Source organism: Sceloporus undulatus, chromosome 4 (assembly GCF_019175285.1).
Source record: "Sceloporus undulatus isolate JIND9_A2432 ecotype Alabama chromosome 4, SceUnd_v1.1, whole genome shotgun sequence".
Lineage (NCBI taxonomy): Eukaryota > Metazoa > Chordata > Lepidosauria > Squamata > Phrynosomatidae > Sceloporus > Sceloporus undulatus.
The window spans coordinates 92,975,369-92,996,478 of NC_056525.1; the positions used below are offsets into that span (position 1 = coordinate 92,975,369).

At 39.0% G+C, this 21,110-nt stretch overlaps 1 protein-coding gene across 1 annotated transcript in view; it reads right to left on the bottom strand.

The window, feature by feature from the left end:
- Window positions 1-21,110, bottom strand: part of NEGR1 (neuronal growth regulator 1) — a 192,350-nt gene that overhangs the window by 60,598 nt on the left and 110,642 nt on the right. The window lies entirely within an intron of this gene.

Genomic DNA, 21,110 nt, shown 5'->3' on the forward strand with positions numbered 1-21,110 from the left:
ACAACTGAATTTAGACCTTTCTGCTCAGTTTCAGTATCTATGCATTTATTTAATCATATTCAGAATAAAGTGCACACATTCATCTTTAGTTAATATTGTATATAGAATCCAGAAAACAAATACAATTCTAAACTCTGGATTTAACACATCCCATTTCATTTTTTATTATTACAAACCCAAGTAACTAATTTAAATGTTATCTGACTCACTTTATGTGCATTCATCAGGTATAATGGAGAAGGGGTGTTATTTCCCATATAACACGCTGGATTTAATGGAAATAACTTGCTACCTTTCAAATCTTTAGTCTTTAAATTACATAAAAGCCTTTTGTTCCTAAGTAAATGCACTGCAGGCCCTGCTTTATTACCTTCTTTTTTTATATGTTCATCTTCTTGAAGAACTAAAAAAAGGAAGAAAGAGACAGTTTCCACAAATTAGCAACTATGCACTTTTTTCCCCAAAGGGAACTTTCATTTGAAATCTCTGTGCTGTGGATGATAATAAATTTTCTCATGCAGTAAGAAATAAAAAAATAATTTCAAGAATAAAAAAAATGACAAAGCATATCAATTTATGAATGGAAAGAATTTTGTTAGTTTTTCAAAATACCTTCCTTTTGAGACCGTCTCCCTGTAGGGTCTCATCGCATCCTGCTACTAGAAGAGGGACTGAATGCATCAACCTTCACTGACCCATTCTCCAGCACATTACAAATTCCACTTTTGAGCAGCTACATGGCACAAAAAGTAGGTTTTTGGAAGCAGTTCTGGTCATTGTGATGGTGCAACAACCGTAAGAGTGAAATTGCATATTCATGATGTTATAAGTCAGTTTTTCCACATTGTAATTGCAGAACAGGTTGCCAGCTGTGGTTTCTTTGGAATGAAAATGCACTTTCCCCTCAATAAAAATATTTTATTTGCACAGAAAGCACTTTTTATGCACATAGGAACCACATCTGGAATCCTATTGATTAGTCACAACTAGTTTAGATCCATTGAATCAGTTGATGAATGGTGAGTTAACATACTGTATACGAAAATCCTCTTCATTCACTGGTTCAATACTAGCTTGGAACTATCAACAGAATGTAGGCCCCAGTGTATTTTAGTGCAAAAGGACTGAAAAACTTCCTGAAGTGTAACTAGCAATAACAACAATAATAACAACAACACTGCAGAGAAATCTCAGTGTTCTCCTGTAGCAATTAGAAAATAATGAAAATTATCTGTCCTTGCATTACTATAAGCACATAGCTTTTATATGGCCTATCCACCCAATCTGCTATAAGAGTTAGAAATACCCCACCTCTCTTTGTAAAGATATGTATTTTAAATGATGATTTAGTCTATGTATTGTATTGATAGTGGTTTTACTGTTTTATTGAGTGTATTTTATATGAAATTGTAGTTTTTTATCTTGTAATGTTGTTTCTATTGTTGTAATCCTGCCTCAATCTGCAGGGAAAGGTGGGAAATATAAATAAAAATTGTTATATTATATGATATTTTTGTAATTTAGAACAGTAGAGCCTCAATACAGATGGTAGAAAATAAAATTTAAATAGCTGCTATATCTGCTTCATTATTGTCATCATCATTTCTATTTATACCCTGCCTTGCCCCACAAACCAGGACTCAAGGGAATAACAGTATTCTTGTTATATTGATTAGTTTCATAGGTAGTTCCCTACAATTGTCAGGCTGAGCTGGACCACTGGAAAAATTGAGGCAGAATTTAAGTATCACAGCATTGTTTAATATATGGGTATCCCTGTACACATACAGCAATCTATTAAGGGTGCAATGCAATGGTGTGCACAGACCAGGCCGAAGATTATGTACTCTGAGGGTACCATCATGATACATTTCTGCTGCTCCCACAGATCTATGCAAAGTGTCAGGCTGTGTCGCTATTCAGGCTTCTGCCAGTAATAAAATTCAGGTTGTATTTCACAATCCTGGTATGACATATGACAATCCTGTACAAGTTTACTCAGATGTAAGCCCACACTAGATTCAATAGAACTTGTTATCCATGTTGTGTGCCTTCAAGTCATTTCCAAATTATGCTGATCCAAAGGTGAATCTATCACAGAATTTTCTTGGCAGGAATTGTCCAGAGGTGTTTTTTTTTTTTTTTTTTTGCCTTTGCTTTTCTCTGTCACTCAGAAGGATTAAGTGGAGAATTTGAACCCTTGTCTCCAGAGATGAAATCCTACCTTCAAACCATGATAGCTCTTTCTAAGTTTAGGTAATTGTGGAGAGCCAAGGATCAGCATTAGTTACTTTGTGCTTCCATTTCTGTGAAGCTTCTAGAGAGCTTTAAATGAACTCAATGCATGTATCCTTTCCAACTAATATTTGTCTTATTTTGAAAGGACAATATAAAAAAGGACTGCACTATTAAAAAAGCAATATGAAGCTGGCTGTTGCTGAAAACTGCAGTATGTTAGGAAAAATATTTATGAAATACCATAATCTCAACAGGAGGTAAACATGTGTGTGTGTTTATTCTCCTGTTGAGATTATGGTATTTCATATATATTTTTCCAAGCATGCTGCAATTTTCAGCAACAGCCATTTTAGGCTCATTGGGAGGGTATTCCACAGTTGAGGTAGCAAAGCTGAGAAGGCCCTCTCCCATGTCTCAACATAGTGTATTGATCTCACTGGTAGTACATGAAGGAGCCCACCCCTGCAGACCTCACTCCTCGGGTAGGCGCATATGGGGAGAGGCAATCCCTCAAGTACTGGGGTCCCAAGCCATTTAGGGCTTTGAATATCTTCACAAGCACCTTGAATTCAGACTAGAAATATATTGGCTGCTGGTGCAATTGGCATACTAAGCAGTCTATGTGATGTTCCAATCAGCACTTGAGCTGCTGCATTTTGCATTAGCTGCACCTTCTGCGTCACAGAGTCAATCCAGTAAATACTATAAGCAATGGCCTCACAAGCCACTAAGACATCCAAGAAGATCAAGAGACCAGCAGTCCCCCTGTCTTTCCCCACTCCACCCCAAGTAGCTTGTCTATTAGAAAAACTAAGCCTGCCTCAATACCATAGCCTGGCCTGAAACTAGACTGAAAAGTGTCCAGATAAACTATTTCCTCTAAGACTGCCTGAAGTTGCACAGCCACCTTGCTCCAAAAGAAGATATTTGCAATTGGCTTCTAGTTCTCATATACTTCATACACCTGGTGCACCACCACCTCCTTCAAGGCAGCAGGGACCTTCTGCTGATACAATGAGGTACTACCACTCTCTGGATCCACCTGGCCAATTCACCCCAGCTAGATTTTATCATTGGGTAAAGGTAAAGCGTACATGTTGTGGGCTGAACTGCTCCAAGCATCTTGTTGACATCATCAGGTCTCAATAACTGAAACTGATCTCATGAAAACTGACCAGAAGGTGCCTGGAAACCTCAGGCTCTAACAGGTGTGTCAAGTTCTGAGTAAATGTGAGCAACTTTTTCCTTGAGGTACCTAGCAAATGTTTCACAGCATGTAGCTGTAGGTTGCATACCTGAGCCCTCTGGCCCCGTACACAAAAGAATGATTGTTTTTTACTTTTCTCAAACACAGTTTCCTGTACCACAAACTGTTTGGAACTCCCTGGGTCTCCAAAAGGTAGGCTTGCATGCAGTGTGTCAGGAAATGGTTATAGCTCAATAATAAAATGCCTGCTTTGCATGGAAAAGGTCTCAGGTTCAGTCACTGGCATGTCCACGTAGGACTAGGATTGACTCTTTATCTCCTCATACAATCTCTTCTGAAATCATGGATTTGCTGTTTTTGTTAGCTTCAGCCTATGGCAACCATGAAAGAGAGACTTCTAAGATCTCCAAGATACCAACAGCTCTTTTGAGGACTTGCAAACTCAAGATCATAAATTTCTTAGGCTCAATCCATTTATAATATGGCATATCTCTTTGCCTATTCCCTTATACTTTACTGAGCATTATTGTCTTTCCCAGTGAGTCATGATATCTTATAATACACTCAAATACCATAACCTTATTTTTGTCATTTTGGCTTCTAGGGATCATTTATTTTCTTTGTGGCAGTCCACTTTTTAATTGAGGGCTTTTTCCCCCTGATGGATTTCTTCAGTGTCTAACATTCACAATCAAACCTGGAAATATTATGTATTTTGGATAATTCTGATTTTGGTATTTAATGATATCATTACACTTGAGGATCTTATCTAGTTCTTTGTAGCTGCCTTTTCAAGTCTTAGGGCTTGTATGCATGGGACAAAAGGCCTGTATTCACCCTGGCCTTGCATCATCCTGCCCAGATGTTGCAGGCCATTAACCCTGGGCCAGGATTGGTCTATCTGGATGTTGATCTGGTGGCCCTGGCCCAAACCTGGCCCAAAGGGGCCCTAATCTAGTTCAAAAAGACCACCTGTTTGCCATGGAAAAGCTGGCAGATCAGATGGCCCCATGCACCCTCTACCTGCCACTGCCATTGCCATGCTTGGCCCATGGTATCCTGCTTGTCTACTGAACCCCATAGCCACCTTCTTTCTTGACTACAGTCTCCATTTTGGCTTACAGCATTGTCAAGGCATAGAAAAACTATTTTGATGTCTTTACTTCACACTCTAAGGTGGGTTACAGACCGCCAAAAAATACGTATTCCGTACGTATTAGGGTTAGGAAGGGGCGGTGCTTCCGCACCCCCCTAACCCTAGTACATATGGAATACGTACAAAATGGCAGCGCCCTGTTCATACGGGCGCCGCCATCTTTACGTCTTGGATGCATAGCATCCAGATGTGTCGCGGCGCCTATGATGTCGTGAATGCGCCAGCGTCACCTCGCGACATCATAGAGGCGCCGCAAGAAGGAGCTCCATTTTTGCTCCATGCGGGAGCCGCGCGGTGTGGCTGCTACGGCTCCCTCATGGAGCAAACGGCAGTGGCGGCAGACCGCCGTAAAGCGGCGGTCTGTAACCCGCCTAAAGTTATGTAAATATTCTATTATTACTTTTGTTTTCTTTATATTCAACTGTTGCTCTGCTTTTGCCTTAATTTTCTTAACTTTCATGAGTAGTTATTCCAATCCTTTGCTATTTTTTCCTAGTAAAATGGTGTCATCTTAAGCTGTTGATGTTCCTTCCCCCAATTTTCACACCTCCTTCCTCCAAGTCTAATCCTGCTTTCCATATGATATGTTCTCTGTATATATTAAACAGATTGAGAAATAAAATGTAGCACTGCCTGACCCCTCATATCAACTGGAAAACATTTTGTTCTCCATTTTGTTCTCAATATTCTGTCCAGAAAGGAACCTCTTGTTTTGAGCACAATCAAACTTTGTGGCACATTCATTTCTGAAACTTTGGATAGCTGCTTTCATTCAGGACAGACAATACTGCAATAGATAAACCAGTTGTCCAACCTGGTATAAAGTATTGTCTTATGTTTTTTTCTGTAAAAATAAAGAACCCAAAAAATCCTATTACGTATTCACAACTAGGCAGATATTGGTCCTGTGGCTTTGCAGGAAAAGAATGTGAAATGGTTGGAATTTATATTCATCTGGAAGATAAAGAACTGCATATGTACTTCACTTAACATTTAGGGGTTGTCTAAAGCTCAATAAATATCGATATAGCGATGTTAAATGCTGGTGATTTGAGTAGTGTGGGAGGGAAATTAATTTGTCACTAATGAAATGAAGTCTGGCTATTTTCCCATGTTTCCTTCATTTGCCAGTTTTATTCAAAGCAGGCTGAAAAGCAGCTGTAGCTGTAAACATCACAGATAAAGTGCAAGTCAATGCTTGATATATGTGCTCATTTTAGATGCTACTTAAATAATCTATACATTTTTCTTTCTTTTGGTTTATTTTCTTTCATTTCTAATGGCTTTTCTAGATGCAAAATATATGTGCATTACAGAGCCATTTTTCTTCGGGATTGTTGGCTTTTGTTTTGCAGTATTTGCTGTTCTAAATCCAATTGTTAATCCAAAGCAGAATAGACCAATTAAAAGAATAGGAACTTGGAAAATCAATAGCTATGTAAGTTCAATTGATTCAGTCAGTATACACTTGTTGGGACTAATAATTGGATTTAGACCTGAATCCCTTAAAACCACAGTTATAGTTTCATTCAAAAATATCAGAATGATTTTATTACAGTCATATATATGCTTGGATCAAGGGAACCTGTTAGCGGAAAACCTTTGAATGGGTGGGAGAAAACCTTTGGCCCTTGGTAATGCTGGCAGAGAATTCTGGAAACAGAAGTCCAAGATATTGGGAGGGCTAAAGTTCCCTGATCCCAGTTTAGAGGTAGAATGGACAGCTTCAGAGAGCAGGTGAAAGAATTAAAACCTTCCCCTTTCCACCAATAAATCAGAAACCCTTTTGTGAAAAGAAGGAGCCTTCCATTCACAGAAGAGGGTACATGGATTCAAGCCAAAGATTCAAATTGCATAGTAAAGTGTTGATCAACGATATTCTGGAACTACATATACATTGTACTTGTAGTATCTACTTAAAATTCAAGGAATGGAGCACTGATGATATCTCTGATGTAAGCAGCAATCCTTTTGGCTCCAGACAAAAACTTTTTAAAAAATCTATCCAGGCAATTTAAAGAGTTGTACCTTTTAATTATTAATCACATTTTTATCTGTTGTTTTATTGCTTTATGGACACGCTGATAAAAAATTTAAATAGAACAAAGGCCAGTGTACAATTGGCCCTCCATATTCATGGATTCTTTATCTATAGATTCAGCCATTTCTGGTTTGAAAATATTCCAAAAATACATAAGTTCCCAAAAGCAAACCTTGATTTTACCATTTAATGTAAGGGATGCCATTTTACTGTGCCAATGTATTGAATAGGATTTTTTTGTATTCATAGGAAGGTCCTGGAGCAAACCCCAGTGAATACAAATGGCCCACTGCATTGAATTGAATTGTTTTGAACAAAGACAGAAAGCAATTTAACTGATAAGTCTGGCTGCTGCCATACTGCAGAAATAAACCAGTTTGACTCCACTTTAACTTCCATGGCTCAATACAATGGAATTCTGGGATTTGTAATTTGCTGGAGAACTAGACCTTTCTGACAGGGAAGGCTAATTATCTCACAAAACTACAAATCCCAGAGTTACATAGCATTGAGTCATGGCAGTTAAACTGCTGTCAAACTGCTTTATTTCTGCAGTATGGCACCTGCCTTTATATGCCAGGAGCATTAGAGGAGGAAAATTACATCTCCAGCAGCCTACTTACACTACAATACAGTAGCAGAGTCTGTTCCTCTTCTCTGCTGGCTCCCTGGATGGGCAACACCAGCCAAGGGTCTTCCAGGGACAGGCCAATGTTTGGAGTTACAGGTGCTTTTGAGCACCAAGACAAGAAGCACCAGCTTATGCTTCCAGCCCTGGGTACACCATGCCCCTCGAATCCGAATCAATATCTGTTGTGTACCTTGGTCAAGGGGCATTGCACAAGATGACATTGGATATCTCCTTCTGCTAGGCTTGCAAAAATGCATATGCTTGTGAAACAGGGAGTTACATTAATGGGTTTAACCAACAGGATTCCAGGGGAAAAATAAAACCAATTATTCAAGGTGCATTTCACTGAGTGGTGTTAAACTTAGAGAGGTAATCTCAGAGTCCACATTCAGCCATGACCACAGACCACAAACTTATGACATTTTCTTTGAGAATACAATAGCTTTTCAGATTTTTTTAAATCCCCAAACTAAAGAGACTTTTCATTATGTGTCTAACCAGTCTCCCTTTTCTATGGTTAAATTTTGGTTTACCTATTGTGAGATTTGTGAAATGAAGTAAATGAACTTTTGTAGACTTCAGTCTACTTCCTCAGATACATAACAGAAGTGCTAGAACCACTGAATCTACCCTGTGTCCATCTAGCCATTTCTAGGGATGGGACACTAAATTCCCCACTGAAAAATGAGCAATTGCAAATATATATATAAAACATCCAAACTCAAGGCCAGAGTTATCGGACCCTGGATCAGGAAAGTCAATAAAATTTATCTAAGGGTAACAATACCCCACTAAAAGTAGTGCAAATGCAAAAATAAAATCCTAAAATGATATTAAAAACTCAAGGCCAGACACGTTTCGACCTCAGTCTTCCTCAGTGGCCTATAAACATTTAAAATATATTGTATCTGCTCATCAACTCACACAATGTGTCTCTACTTAATTCAAAAGCAACAATGGTCATGTATTGCTCACTAAGACCCTTATATAACCAGATAATCCAGGGTTTGATAACTCTGGCCTTGAGTTTGGATGTTTTATATTTTTTTTGCAATTGCTCATTTTTTCAGTGGGGAATTTATACCCTTTTTGAAATTATACTGGACTCTCTACTCCAGTGTTTATTTTATCCTTTATTTCTGTACAGAGGTGTCTTTTGGTAATTGGAAGTGGGTTATATTTTACACACATTATTTTCTTTGATAGAACCCTTTAGTTTGGAAATTTGTGAATTTTAATAATTTCATCAAGATCAAACTGAAATTAAACTCTATTCCAATTGCTCCAGCAAAATGCAATGGTATAGCTATTCTCAACACAGACAGGATTCCGTTGTGCATGCCTCCCATAGAGATGTTTACAGATGAACTTGTTCAAAAAACAAAAACAAAACCAAGGATGGCAAACTTAGCTTAGCTATATATGAGGCTGAATACACAGGGTTTCAAATCAAGAGAAGCACCCAAGGCCCTGGCCATAGATAGAAAAATCTATGAATTTTGGTTGTTCCCACATTTAGTGTTTCCCAGGCAGAAATAATCCAGTTTGACACCAATTTAATGGCCATGGCTTAATGCTATGGAATTCTGGGAATTATAGTTTTGGGAGGTATTAAGCCTTCACTGTCAGAGAGCTTTAGCGATACAACAAACTACAAATTCCACAATTCCATAGCATTGAGCCAGGGCAGTTAAAGTGCTGTCAAACTGGATTATTTTTGCAGTGTGGTTGTAGTCTTAATCTAAAATTCTTTCCATTTCAATATGAAGAAATGTATGAATTGTTTGTAACTTCTCATCCATTGGAAATAAAATTCTCTCACAATTCTCAGAGAGAAGTGAAAATTCTGCTTCTGTAGCATTTTTGTTACAAGCTGTTCCTTGGAGAAGCGCATTCACGTTTAAAAGTATGGGGCTCCAAATTCAGTCCCAAAAGTAGTGGTGGCTGCGCTCTTCCATGCTAGTGAATTTGCTTCATCTTTTGGTTTGAATATTAAAAGTGCTCTAAGATGCTGAATTTATATGGGGAACCTGTATTTAAAGATGGAACTAAAACTTGGAATGAATATATCTCCCACACTGACATGAAGCCATCTGCTGCAACTACCTAAAAGACACATTTGTGAGATCTCTATTGTGTGGGGTGTCAAAAAATGGCAATTTTCTTTTTTAATAAACACATATTTCACTCCTTCATTGTTCTAAAGCAAACACTCCAATAGAAAACTTTTAACAGGCATGTGGACAAATTATTTCTAAGTATAAATCTACCTTCTGTTTTGTTTTCTTAGTACCCATTAACTAAATTTCAGACTGTGAACTAGATGAGAATACCTGCATTTTAACACTTTGGAAAATTATTTCTGAAATACTGTTGTAAATCATGTCTTTCATTTTGCAAGAAATCACTGGTAGTGACACAAACTTACGGTTGATGATTCCACATTGTATCCTTTTATTCTCATTTGTTGTAGTTGCTCTAAAGTTGGATGTAAGGATGATGCCATGTATAAGATATGTATAAGCTCCTCTATCCTCCTTGGCTCTGCTTAGGTCTTGTAGATTCAAACCCATGACCATCCTGATTGATTCTATCCATCTGGTGTGAGATTTTCCTCTCTTTCTACTGCCTTCACCCTTACCTAGCATTATTGTCTGTTCTAATAAGTCTTGCCTTCTCGTGATGTGGCCAAAGTATGACAGCTTCAATTTAATCATCTTGGTGTCCAGGGAGACTTCAGGCTTGATCTGTTCAAAGGACTGGTTCATAAAAATTCTAACTTGATGCAGTATATTTCAATACCTGGAATGTTCCCTCCACCTCGTTTTACAATTTTTTAGTCTTGTGGGTCAATCCATATGCATTCTGTATTGTTGCATTTAGTCATTCATTCATCTGAGGATGATCTCATCTCTTTGTCACATGTGTTTTCAATCCTTCTATAATACATTTAGAAAAATGAGACTATTACCATAGTAAGCTCCTTTACTCTGAAGAAGACCAAATTTCCATCTAATCCAGTACTGTCTACTCCTACTAGCTTCAGCTCTCCAAAGCTGTAGGGAAAATTTAATTTATTATTCTTTAATGTGAAAGGAAAGGTGGTTCATTATTACTGATTGTACATTTTGTGTTCTGGCTAAATACCCCAGCTTGAAATAAAACACAAGGTAAAATAGATTTTGTGCAAGCCTTACAACTGAATGGAAGCAATGGTGAGTAATGCTTACTTTTTCACCTACATTTCAGTTTCTAAGGAGGGCATCTTTGTCAATTAAGAGCAATAAAAAAATAATAAATAATAATAACTGGTTCTATATATTATTATCATTTTGCCAAACGTGTACATGTTGACCAAAAAAGTTCAATTGTTGTATGATTCATGGCTGGAGAAATGTGTATGGATGTGCACATGTCCACAGCAGAGTGGAGGGATCAGGGCTGGGCACTCCCTGGATGACTCTCCCTCCCTCCCTCCCTTTCTGTCATTCACCCTTGTTCTCCCTCCTTTCTCCTTTCCTATCTGCCTTTCCATTCCCAACAGGGGCTGCCTGCAAGGGGATGAATGAATCACTTTTCTCATTTTCCTTAGCTTTTCCCAGTGGCATTTGCTGCTGCAGCAGAGCTGGGGCTAGCCAGGAAAGCTGTTGGCTTGTTGCTGTTGCCAGAGAGCTGAGAATGAATCAAACCATGTGCCCACAATAGGCAGAGGTGTTCTGAAGATCAGTGAAAGAAATCCAACACCACCACAACAACTTCTCCATGCCATTCAGTGCCAGGCACTGCTAGGAACAATCACCAGGTTGGAGACAAACAAAGAACATTCTACAAGACAGGGGACAAAAACTAAAGAAAGGAGAAATAAAAGCCAAAATAAAAGAACATGTCTGGGCCTGAGGAGGGGGGGAAATCTTCAATCCAGAAACCTGGCTGTGTTCTGTGGGAGCATTTTGAGAATAAGTGAGATATGTGGCATCCTCTGTGCTATTATGATGTACGTTTGCCTTACAACACCACAACTTACAACACCGCAACTCACTTTTTGGTCATTGTATAAGTCAGAATTCTGAACACGCAATGATCAAACTCCATCCCTCAAACAATCTTGTAAGTCCCAAATAAAGCAATATGCAAAGGAGTCATTTCTGGGTTGGCAGAGAATGAGATCAGTGGTTTTGCTAATGTTGCCAGGTTTTCAAAATATCAATAAGGGATACTCAAAATTCATGACATTCAGGATTGACAATCAGGAAATAGTTACTAGCAAGTGTGTGTTTTACATATATAACAAATGAAAGTCAACTTAGCCATATGTTTCTCTTCAAAAATAACATATTGTTCACATTAATAAACTACAGTACTTAATGCACATATTTCTGTCATCATGAAGGGCCCCCCCCCCAAGAAGTAGTCATTCCCCCTCTCTCTCTCTCTCTCTCTGTGTGTGTGTGTGTGTGTGTGTGTGTGTGTGTGTGTGTGTGTGTGTATATATATATATATATATATATATATATATATATGATAGAATTGTTTAAGACACTATATTCCCTATTACCATATATTGATATGAGAGCTGTACAGTGAAGAAAGCAGATAGGAAGAAAATTAAGTCATTTGAGATATGGTGCTGGAGAATAGTGCTGAGGAAACGATAGACAGATAAAAAGACAAACAAATGGGTCCTAGAACAGATCAAGCCAGAACTCTCACTGGAAGCCAAGATGACAAAACTGAGGCCGCTGTAATTTGGTCACATCATGAGAGCCATGAATTATTAGAAAAATTGTGTTGCACAGCTCTATGTCCAAGTAGGAGGCATCCAGTACCCGATCATGGCATCCCATACCCAATCCTGACTTCTCCCACACCTTGCAAACAATGAAATAATCCCATTCTTTCAAGAAGTGCCAGAGAAGTTCAGATCAGGTATGGGATTACACAATCGAGTATGGGATGCTTCCTTCCTCGGCACGGAGGCATGTTTAAAAGTTTTCATCCCATGTCTAGCTTGGGAGGAAGGGATGGAAAAGGGCAGAGTGATAAACTCCTTAGACTCAGTCAGGGAGATCCTGAGCCTACAGGATCTGAGCAGGCAGGTGGAGGATAGGGGCACCTGGAGACATCTCATTCACAGGGTGACCATGAGTAGAAATTGGCTTGAAGGTAGCCAACAACAAACAAATAACATAAATATATATAAAGCTTTCCAACCCTCAAATGGGGGACTTGCCTTATAATATCCATCTTCTGCCAGTCCTATAAGGAGCAAACCCTCAAATAAGAGACATCCCTTATAATAAAGGTCAACTATTCAGCTAAACATCCAATTATTTTCTGTTAGCTGGACATGCTGCAAAGATGTCATCTTCAGAGATGTCTCAGAACCTGTCACAGATCATGTGTACAGCTAAATTGCTGAATGTGTCACAGCTGTCCCCCTTGGTCCCCAGCAAATTTCCATGTGAGTGAGGGGGACCTGTAACATACAATGCTGGCTTGGGAATCAAGACATATAGCTAGGGAAAATACAGGATTTTGATCATAGAGAGAATTAGATCTTCTATTTAATTAGGAGATTAATTAAACTGAAGTGACTCCCATATTCCTGTGTCTTTACCATGAACATGGCACAGCATCTTACAATAATACACTATCCTGCAAACTATAAATTAGCTCCATTTGTAAATGTATTACTGTGTAATAGATACATTATTTATTTCCTTTCTAAAGCTTTGTTGTGTGTCATTTCATGCCTGTATTATGTAAACAAAGCTTGAAGAAAGCACAGTGTGAAATCAAGGTTGTGTTTGCATATTTATTTATTCAATTAATTTTTAACCCTTCTTTCCCTCAAAGCTCCCAGGGCAACTCACAATATTATTAAATTAATATTTAGTAAATGATTAATTAATACAATAAAATTGGAAAATGTGTTAAAGCAAAATTAAATTAAAAGGACTGTTTAAAACACAATTTTAAAACACATCCCTAAGTAAGGTATAGCATCCAACAACTGGTAACAAGCCATGTCCCCCGAGGCAATTGGCAAAAGCCAGCTTGATTTTAAAAAAGATGTCTCTACCTGCTGGCAGAAGGACAACAGGGAGGGGTTGAGTCTAGCTGCCCTTGATAAGGAGGCTCAGAGTCTGGGAACAGTCACCAACAAAGTTTTCTTCCTCATTCTCATGAAAGGTACCTCTGTGGGTGAGTGCGAAACTGAGAGAAGGACCTCTCTTGAAGATCTCAGAATCCAGGGAGGTGTGGGGGGATATAGTCCTTCTGATAGCTCAGACCAAAGTCATGCCCATGGCAGTCAGTTATAATATCATGTTAAAGAATTATACATATTTATATAGGTTTTCTGCCACAATTATACATAAAGGCAGTAGGTGAGATATAAGAATGCCAATCCTAGTCTTCTATACTTGGATACACCAAACCCAAGCTTTTCTAAGAGATACTAGGAATTGAACGTTGGAGTGTCTTTCTTGTTCACACAAAACTCTTCCTTTACTACAGTTGTTCCAATGAGTTCAACCCCCTTCTCTGTTTTGGTAGTTATAGTGGCATTGTCTTTTATCACATAAATTCTTCTTATCCTATCTCTTATACAATTAGATATCTTTTTAATTTTTGCCTCTTGTTTCATTTTCTTCAATAGTAAGCTATTTTCTATTCATCACATTCACCCAAACAGAGGATAGAGGACCACACATATTTCACTGTTTCTCATTAGTTATTGTTGCAAGCTGTCTATGCAATCATCCTAGCATTAATTTGCCTGTTAGTCAATAATCGTCATGTCAGATTTCCAGAAAATACTTTTAAGGCTCACTACTAAATATCTTTGCCTATACACTCAGTCTCTCTCTTCTTCATCTCTTATCCTACACTGATATTTCTGAATCATCATCAGCTGTAACAATACTTATCAGCAATGCAAACCTCTCAAAATGTCAAGCATTTAATGTTTGAGCTTTTTTTTTTCAGATGGTATTTTCAGGGTTTGTTAAGGAAACCCCCTTCCAATTATTTCTGATGTTGACTGAAAGTGAACAATAGTTAATTAGCAGTCATGCTTGGCAGAAAGATTTTTTCACTGTGTAGAGGCAGTTGTAGATTATATGAAGAACTACAAACTAAATGGAAGTTTTTCCACTGAAGTTGGCAAAAGAAAATCAAAATTGGAGACTAAGACCTTTTAATAGTAACAACACTTTATATTCATTTCTAAGGCTGTATTCCTCCTCCTCCCCACCATCTCTGATATCTTATTTCCCCTGAAAGGCTTCTAAAATATTAGAATAGGTTTGCCTGTAAACATTTCCATTTGAAAAAAGACTTCATAAATCTTCATTATTTGTGCTTCAGCTTCATTTGCTGAGATGGAATAAGCAACTGTTAAAGCTGAAGACATACAGTCCTTAGCACTAACAAAAGTTCTAGCATTTTAAGTGTAAAAACAAAACAAGACTGAAGCCTTCGAATCAAGCAACTTACATTACTAATGAGACAAAATAATATCATATAAAAACATTTTAATTTAATCTTAAAATAAGTCTCTACTCCAACATAAAGCTAAGCCCCTGGAAATCAGCTATTTATATATATATTTTAACATCCAACAGATGAAGAAGGAATACTGATCCCTTTGGTATGATTCAGAGAGCAATGCAATGTAGCATATTGCTGTTTAAAATGTATGAATTGTTAGTTCTGTTTGTAACCCACCATATAAACTGTCCTGCTCTTTATCTTCACAACAACTCTGTGAATTAGGCTAGCCTGAGAAAGAGTTTCATGGGCCAGAGGAAGGGTCTGATGAGGAGGCAAGTTTTCCAGACAAAGAACAGCCTGCAGATCTCCCTGTTGCAGAGCAGTCTCAGCCTGCTCTCCTTGCTGAAAAGACTCAGTCACTTCATCCTGTTGAACTGCAGCCTCAGCCAGCAGGATAAAGGCAAGACTTACCTGCTGATGAGGCAGAGGAGCTGGAGTCCTAAATCCTGAATCAAGGACAAAAGGATACAACAAAGCATAGAATAAAGACACTCATCCAGGCTGTGGGCCAAGCACCAACAGGAAAGCTCTGATTAGGACCAGCTGGTGCCAGGCCATTTAAGACTTCCTGGCTACCTTGACCCTTGGACCATGTTGGCCTTGATTCTAGTTGCCTTCCTTGAGTTTGACAAATGCCTTTCTTATAACAGACTCCCACAGGCAAGGGCGCTGGTAGTTTACTGTCTCTGCCTGTATTATTGGTTGATGGTTCCTTCCCAGCCAGCCTGTGTCGGTGTTTGGTGAAGTAGGACAAAGAGTGACAGGCCTAGACAGAGTCATACTGTGTTATCACACTAGGGGGCAAACAGGATTTAAACGAGAGTTAAACTAGAGAAAACCAGGAAATGCCGTGTGATAAACATCAGGCATTTCCTGGTTTTCTCTAGTTTAACTCTCATTTAAATCCCATTTGCCCCCTAGTGTGATAAAGCAGATAGAGAACTTTATCACACGGGCCATACAACAGGCCTATTGCATTCCAAAAAGGAAGCGTGATGAAAATGGGATGGGGCTAAGAATGGATCTTTCCGCACAGGGGAATGCCACTGCTGCCGTCGGACATTCCCATCGTATTCTACATCCGTTCCAGAGGGCACAATTTTTGAGACTGCTTTTGAACAGTTCTCAAAAATCGCGCCCTCTGAAATGGATGTAGAATGCACTGTTCTTAGCCCCATCCTATTCTCATCATGCCCCCTTTTTGGACTGTTCTAGGGACCGTTTGATAAAGTTCAGTGTCATAGAATTGGAAGGGCTCTCATCGGCCACCAACTTCAATCCCCTGCTCAATCCAGGATCTCCAGCTACAGCAGCCTCAGCAGATACCTGAGCAGTGACATGTTGTGGCTTTGAAAGACTGGGGCACTCAATAGGCTAAGAAGATACAAGCCTTGATCCAGCATGTCAGGTTAGATGGAGAAACCTTTCATCATGGAGAAGTAGGTAGAAAATTAAGATGCAGGGAGCAGAGGTATGAGGAGGGAAGAGGAAAGGATGTGGAATTCAGACAAAGAAAAGAGACAAAAAATAGCTAGAGAAAGATGGAGGAGCTTGCTTATGACCTTTTCTGGGTGAGGCAAGAAAAAGAATTAGAGAGGAGGAGCTAGGGACAGTGGTGTCCCAGCCTGCAGTGTCACCCGGTGTGGGAGCGGGGATTGGGGTGTGGTGGAGCTCCAGGGGACAGGGCCAAAAGGACCCATCCTCTTCCTCCCTGCCATTTAACCCATGAGTAATGTGATGCTGGGCAGGGAGGTGGGGTGTTCTGGGCCCTCTTCCTTGTTGCCTGGCACTGTTCTCACACTAGTAAGTGGCACTGGGCAAGGAGGTGGCACTTGCCTGGTGACACTCCTCTTCTGGGATGTCATCCAATGTGATGCTACTGGCTAGGGATCAGGATATAATAATAATATAATAATAAATTTTTATTTATATACCACCCTGTGGCGAACCAATCCGGGCGGTTTACAACATTAAAATAACATACAGCATAAAAACAATATATTTCCCTCCCCCCTTAAAAAGCTATTAAACTACATATCTAATTTAAAACCATAATAACTAGTTAAAATAACAATAAATTAAACAAAATAATACCAGCCAACAAACCACTGTAACTTCAGTTCTAAAGAAAAGAAAAGGGGGCTTTGGAGACATTACTGAGGAGAGGGGAGATCCTGAGATCCTGAGGCCGGGATATTTCAGTCTGGGAAGGCCTGCCTGAAGAGATCCGTCTTGACAGCCTTTTTGAAGCTATCCAAAGATGTTAATTGGTGGATCTCGTCCGGCAGGTCGTTCCAGAGCCTGGGGGCGACAGCAGAAAAAGCCCTCCGGGAGGTCGCCTCAAGCCTCGATTTTTGAGGCTGCAACAAGTTCCTCCCAGAGGACTGGAGAGCACGGCGAGGATTGTATGGGAAGAGGCGGTCTCTGAGATACCTTGGACCCAAGCCATTTAGGGCTTTAAAGGTAATAACCAACGCCTTATACTGGGCCTGGAAACCAATAGGCAGCCAGTGGAGGGACCTCAGTGATATTTCACTCAAATTAACATATGACCTCTTGCTTCCTCTAGGCTGCACTTGTAATTAATTCTTTCTTGAATGGCTCCTTGTCCGCCAGCTAGGAAAGGGTATAAAGGGCCCCTGCTATTGACTAGGGTTTGATTCCTGGACCACTCCGTTGATACCAAAATGTGTGAACGTTCAAGTCCTGTTAATACAATGGCAGAGTAAAATGGTGCCCCTTATTATAAAATAGCAAAAATCAAGATCTGCTCTTGAATTTATATTTTTTTAATGTTTTCAATCCATGGATGTTGAGTCCATGGATAAAAAAATCCATCGATATAGAAGACCAACTGTACTGATGTATGCTTAAAGTTTTCTTCCATGAGCTGAAATCCTGACAATAGCAAAAGATGACTCTAAACGTATTAATCAACAAAACAAAGAAAGCCAGATAAATATTAAAGGTAAAGGCAACGAAATATTAACAATATATTCACTATCACAATTATGGATGCATAATGTAGAGTTACAGATCCATAACTGATTTGTGTTTGTGGGCTTTACGTAGTCATGATTATGGTACAATTGCCATGATTCCAAAAGTCCCCCAAATCATGCTTTACCAGGAAGCAGCCATTGTGAGTGAAGGAGGTCTGTTTTCCTGTTGATCAGGGTACAGCATACTGATGCTTCCACCCTCTCCTGCCAGTGATCTCTGCTGTGAGGAGGAACTGCAACAGTGATCCAGCTTTTGATTTCCAGAAGAACAGATGTCCATTGCTAACCATGACTACGACCTAAGAAAGTAGGATTGGGAGGGGGGTATTCAGTGGTGTCACTAGGGAGTGCGGACCGCACCAATGTGGCACCACTGCTCCTCAAACACCTACCTTTTGGCAGAAACAATCTGTGGCATTCATCTGCTTCCCTGCTTGAAGAAATAGTGGGAGTGGGGTGGAATTAAATTTCAAGATTTTATTTTGTTTTAAAAAATTAAATTTTAAAATTTTAATTTTTTATTCTTTTTACATTTTCTTTTAAAACATTACATATTAAACAAATCTTCACTATGTATATGTAAATACATTTAGGCTATGCATATGAAATGTAATAAAGGTATAATTTTAATTTTGCCAGTTGTTTATGTCACAGCTATTAGAATTATATCCAGTGTTATATGGGAATTACAGTTTATGAGTTACATTAATGCAAAAAAGCATTACTAAGGATTCTGTATGGTGTGAAATGGGAGAAGGTCAATGGGGGAGGTGATACCAGGAGTTACTGCACCAGGTGACACCAACCCTAGCAACGCCACTTGAGGTATTTAGTTAAGTAGCTGATCTAGGATCTTGGCAAACATCTACATTATAAAAAATGGTTGTTTATCAACAGAAGACAGAATCAGAAATACTGTGGATCTGCTGTTTTGGTTGGCTAGCCATCTGCAGACATGAGCATCTGCAGTTCTCCCCACCCAATTATTGCCAGTGGTGGCATGCATGTTGCCATCTATTGACTATAATGTGGCTTGAGCATGAATTTTTTTCTCATCGACAGGGAAGGTTCAAGACTGTGGATGGTAAGTGTGCACTGTACATTAAACAGTATTATCCAAAACAAATGTACATAAGGTGGAATAGCTGAATGTTTACAAATACTAATCCAAAACATGTACCCCTAGGGTGCATGATGCAAACATGCTTTATCTTACATACCCATGTCAACAAATGAGATGTGAACACATATCAGCCATCTAGAACAGCCTTACCTGAGTTGTTTTCAATACAATATAAAGAAGCTTTCAATACACCAAATCTTCCTTCTTTTCAGAAGGAAGAGATCAAAGGGTCTGTACAGATTCTATCATCAAGGGACATTTCTCTCTATTTTGAGACCAAAAATAGTGGCACAAGACTGTATAAACTCACAAGTAAGATATGGTGAAAGCCTCTTTATTCTGTAACCTATGATTTAATGTCAAAAAGCATTTGGCTTGGAACAGAACATCTGTAAATCCAGCAAAAGCTTTCAGACTGATAAAATGTGCTAATGTTGCCTTTATTGTTGTTATTGTTGTTAACTACTCTCAAGCTGAGCCCGATTCATGGATGTCTCACCCTGTGGATGAGACATCTTCAATAAACCCTGTTCTCCACTGCTCTGCTCAGGTCCTGCAGGCTCACGCCTGTGACCTCTCTAATTGAGTCCAACCATCTGGCATTTAGTCTCCCTCTCCTTCTACTATCTTTCCTTGCATTTGTGTCTTTTTAAACGATTCATGCCTTCTCATGATGTGGCCAAAGTATGACAGCCTCAGTTTGATAATCTTGGCTTCCAGGGAGAGTTCAGGCTTGATTTGTTCTAGGACCCATTTGTTTGTCTTCTTGGCTCTCCATGGTATCTTCAGTACTCTTTTCCAGCCTCACATCTCAAATGAGTTGATTTTCTTCCTATCTGCTTTCTTCACTGTCCATCTGTCACATCTGTACATGGTGATGGGAAATACCAAGGCTTGGATGATACTCACTTTAGTGTTAGAGTTACATCTTTATACTTTAGGATCCTGTTTACATAAAGCCAATTGTTGCTGGTGACTATCAGAAGGATAGTTTTGGTCTAATATTTAAAGGAGCTACCAAAGTGCTGAACTTATTTGAGGGATGGAATATTCCAAAGAATAGGATGTAACATGGAGAATTCCTTTAAAGCTGAAACTAAAATCTGAAGAAGATTCATTGTCCCAATAACATGAAAGCTACCAGCTGTCTCTTCTTTAGGCAACTTATGGATCAGTGTTACCATTCATAAACATTTAATTGCTTCAGCTAATAGCAATTTGTTTGCTGGTTAAAGGGCATTTAAAAATTTTTCTTCTGTTAATCTTTTAAATCTTCTACATCTTTTGCCTATTCTACCAAATGGAACAGAGTTTATTAGAGGCATGTAAGCCAGCAACAGAGCCAGAAATTAGGAAATAAAGTAAATAACAGAATCAAAGACCAAGAAATGGCTCCTCCATTCCTATTAACAGAGAGTAAATACTGCATTTATTTCAGAATCTCTGGTTCTGTAAGCTGAAATTAAAAAACTCCTTATCTAGATTGTGATGTACCATTGCCACTCAACAGGTTCATCATGTGAACCTATTTTTCCTTTGGAGAAAATGTACTCTGAAATGAATATAGTTCTGCATTTAGTGGGAGATGCTTAAAGCCCACAATATTCACAGCAGAAGAGCCAAAAAACTGAAAACAAAAAACGCATCCCCACACAGAAATGTCTTGTTTCTAGCAAAACAGCGAACAATCAATTTACTACAGATAATACCACAAAGGGACTATAAAAGGAATGGCATTTCACCACTAAGCCAACACTGTATGCATCTACCGTGTGATCTTTGGAAAGCAGAAAAGTGCTTTCATAAAAGAAATCCACTAAGGCAGAATAGCATTTGCCCAAAGAGCAGCACAAACTGTGAATGCACAAAGACAAGAAAGGGACAATTCAGCAGCATCCAGAAGTAATACTGCTCAACACTGAATGGATGGATGTTGGTATGAAACATACCAACATATATGTTGGCTGGAAAGAGAAAGAAAAATGAGGGAGTACCCAAGCATACTTTGGGGATGTATGTGGATACTGACCTGGGCTTGAGACAGGACTAGTAGTAGTAGACTCAATAATTTCTACAAAAAGGGGAAAGGAAAAAAAGAAAAAAGAAAAGAGAGAACATTTGGATATTAATCACACATGAAAGACAAAACAAAGTG